Source organism: Condylura cristata, unplaced genomic scaffold (assembly GCF_000260355.1).
Source record: "Condylura cristata isolate star-nosed mole 26May11 unplaced genomic scaffold, ConCri1.0 scaffold00033, whole genome shotgun sequence".
Taxonomy (NCBI): Eukaryota; Metazoa; Chordata; class Mammalia; order Eulipotyphla; family Talpidae; genus Condylura; species Condylura cristata.
Genome location: NW_004567134.1, coordinates 10,890,437 through 10,894,295, shown reverse-complemented (window position 1 = coordinate 10,894,295; position 3,859 = coordinate 10,890,437). Strand labels below are relative to the sequence as shown.

At 41.9% G+C, this 3,859-nt stretch overlaps 1 non-coding gene across 1 annotated transcript; it reads left to right on the top strand.

Moving 5' to 3' along the window:
* Nucleotides 1-3,787: 3,787 nt before the first annotated feature.
* TRNAC-GCA lies at nt 3,788-3,859 on the top strand. Its single transcript has one exon. It is a non-coding gene; the product is annotated as a tRNA-Cys (tRNA).

Below are 3,859 nucleotides of genomic sequence, written 5' to 3'. Positions count from 1 at the left end.
CAGGAAACAAGCCCGGTTTCTTCCTCACATGCTTGCTGCTCCATGTGGCTTCCTCATGTCTCCTTGTTCTCCACCCAACTTCCTTCTCTTCTTCTCCCTTGATTCCTTCTCTCCTCAGCTTGTCTCCTTTTTGTCTGCTCAGCTCCACCCTCCTTCCTGGTGGGGCACGGAACCTGGAGCTTCCCCTTTTCCTAGGGACCACCTTGTTACACTTAGAGAATTGTATTCTTCCCAGCAACATTAACCTAATGCATTGACTTGCTGTATCCAGGTGATAGAATAAAGGGATTTTAAACAGAAATAGTTTCTTACAGAGCTATTAAATATTTGATTATTTCCTTATGGTTTATATTCCACAGATTTCCATGTGGGATTGAGGTATTAAAAAATTGAAAAACTAAAAGAGGATCAAAAACTATGTAAAAAAAATAGGCTAAACATTAAAATTAATTTATGACAATGAATGAATAAATAGTAAATTTGCTCAGAGCTTGATTCTGGAATATGCTGTCCTACAGCCTTGTCTATGGTTGACATAGCTTTGAAAATGTCTAAGCCGGAATCTTAAGTCTTGCTTCCGGGAATATGTACTTCCAACTCCTTTAAGATAAAGCTTCTCAGCATATTTAGAATGTTACTTAGAAGATTTATTTCAAACGAAATGCTTGAAGGTGGAGGGGTCTTAAGAGATCACCGGTTCTGGTTCTGTCATTTTGCAGATGAAAGATGGAACATCCAAAGAAATATAGGGATTACCCAGAGGTCAGGCTGGTTGAGCAGAGTGGGGTTGATTTCTAGCTCAGTGTTCTTTCTCTAAGATTGTTCATAGATCTGAAGTTTTCGGAGTTACTATGCAACAGTGTTTAATGAGAAATGTGAAGTGTAATGTTTGCTACAGCAGGGCCAACAGTTTCTCTTGAAGATTTTTAAGATGTAAACTACAAAGTAATTACTGAAAATGTTATAGGGCAGGGAGAGAGGCACCCCAGAGCCCCCAAACCTGTCTGCTCTAAATCAGTTCTACTATCCACCGCATCAAGACAAAACATATAAGACCTTCAATGGGAGGGAATACAATCAGTGTGCATTACAGAAAAGACAAAGAATATAGTTTCTAAAATAAACACCCAAAGTTACCCATCCCCTTCCTTATGATAAAGCATGGATAACAGTTTCATTCTCACTGGGTTGTCCTAAGGATTCAACAAATTAACATTTGTAACGAGCTTAGACTCTTGCAAGGTAAGTTATAAGAGCAATTTGTGTTAAATACAATTATAACATTTCAATAGCTATTTGTTTTGATGAGCAGTAGGAAGAAATACAACTGGCATGATTTCAAGAATATTTTTACTTTGGATGAAGCAGAATAAAAAAAAACAGTGGGTTGCTTTCAAGATAAATACTTAGTAAATAATTAGTAGAGGAAGTATTTTTAAATGTTAAAAAAAATCTAACAGTGGAAAATGAGGATTCAGTTTGGGAAGTATGCAAGAGAAAAGCAAGGCAGTATCTAGGGTGATAACCAACCCAATTTGGTTTCCTGAGGGATTTCCTGAAAAGAGGGGTTCCTGGAACACAAGACTTTCTATGCTTAAAGTGTAACAGGTCCAGGTTTCATGGACTCCACCCCCACTCCAGATGCTGGAACTCCAAATCCCATCAGTACCAAGGAGAAGCACGCCGGGACGTGAGGGCGGAGCTGAGCAGCCAGGTTGGGATAAAACCGGACATGTGGGCTCTGGGGGGCTCTTGGCCTGGTGGTTTGCGGCTGATGGTTTTGGCGCTCAGTCGGTTTTCAGCGGCCGGTGGAGTCCAAGTCAGTAAGACATCCTAGTTAACCTGTGTTTCTCTCCCTCTTTCCCTGGGTTATTCCTTTACCTTTCTCCTTATAAATAAACCCATTATTTAACCTTTTGAGTGTGTCCACAATACGATTGAATCATAAGCGCGCGGGTGAAGACCCACAGACAGGCAACCCAATTCACATTGGGGTGCCCTGTAACAAAAGCACAAGACTCCCCAGCAAATTAGCATCTTCTTTCCAGCTACATATAACGACAGTTTGATATGCATATTAATTAACCTCCTACACTGTTCCCCCGCACTGGGATTCCAAGGTGCCCCCTGCTCTGAGAGTGGAGCCCTGGTCTCATCCGGCTACCCACGTGTCTGTGATTGTAAGCCAGCTCTTCAGCTTCCCTCCATCTGTGTGTCTTGGTCTGGCAAAAGAAGTGTTTGGAAGAAATGATCTCTAAAGCCCTTCCTGCGCCGAGGTTCTCTGATAGGAGAGGCAAGCAGTAGATTCTGCTGGTGCTACTGTAACAGGTACAGGTTTCATGGTCTCCGCCCTCATGTCCCAGCCTGCTGCTTCTTGCTATTGATGGGATTAGTAGTTCCAGTATCTGGAGTGGGGGCGGAGTCCATGAAATCTGTACCTGTTACAATTCAATCTCCACTCCCACTGATGCCCAGGGTGAAGAACAATGAGCAGAGGTTGCTTTGTTCTATTTTTGAGGCTCTCAATTCCATCCTGAAGTAGGGAAGAAAAGGGGTGGACTGGAGTCTTTCTTTTCCTGGGCTCTTCATCACCAGAACATTAACACAAAATAACCATCCCAAATTTAGGATTTTTTTGAATACTGTGCGTGGCCTGGGAAATCAGCAGACGAGAGAGTTCCCAACAGGTTTAAACATGTAGGATTTCCATAAGAAACCTCAGAACAATTTATTAGGGTGAGCAGAGATGTTTATGAGCCAAGAAACACAGGTTGTTCCAATTATGGTGCTGTTTGGATGTTGAAAAGGAGTCTGGTGGTAGGAACAGGATAAAGAATGTACTCGCTTGATTAAGGGACTCTTGTTTGGAACTTAGCTTCTCTTTATTCAATGACCTTTTGGAGCTGACACTATTTCAAGTTTCAGGCAAGTCATGTTACATAAGAGTTTAACTCACTGACCATCTGTTTTTGTATGACTAAAATTATCTTACAGTTGTGGCTTGGAAAAACTACCTCATACAAATCACTATTACTTTTTAAATGTTTTTTTTAGAGATTTATTTATTTATGCATACAAGAGCTGGTGTGCAGGCCAGAGCTGGGGGTGAGAGAATTCACCGGAGACAGTGGGGAGCAGAACAGGCAGATTGACTGAAATACACTGCTGAGGGGAGCAGTGGGGAGACAGGAGAAGTCTACCTCACCACGTGGGTTACTTCCCTGGCCGGGGATTGAACTCATGCTGCAGTGGCTGAGCCTAATCTCATACTGCTGCATCTTAACCCCTTGTGACACCAGGGGGAGCCTTTCACCAAATCATTATTGATATGTTTTTTTTTTTTCCCCATAATCAATTTAACATAGCTATCTATTGACTGCCAGTTATGAACACAGATCTGACAAGTCATGAAGAGGAAAAATAATCCTAGTGGCTGGGAGCCCTGATTAAGGTAAGAATGGAAAGTACCCCAACATCCACATTATATTGATGTTGCCACTTGTGGAAAGCCAGGTGAATTTTACCTGGAACTGAAGTTTGATTTATGACATATATGGTAGCCAGGAGATACATTGGATATTGGGAAGTCTAAGAAGAGTTTCTTGACTTGCAGAACTTAGTTGTCAGAAGTCCTGTCCTTTGTTTCCATAATAAACTTCTCCTAGGGCTGATAATGCCAAGACTTCTTCCAGGCTACAGTCTAATTATAGCTTTCTAAGCCATTGGAGGGCAGATAGAAGGGCATGTATAGAGAGAGATAGTCTATAAAAAGAATTATTATCCATGTGGGGGTATAGCTCAGGGGTAGAGCATTTGACTGCAGATCAAGAGGTCCCTGGTTCAAATCCAGGTGCCCCCT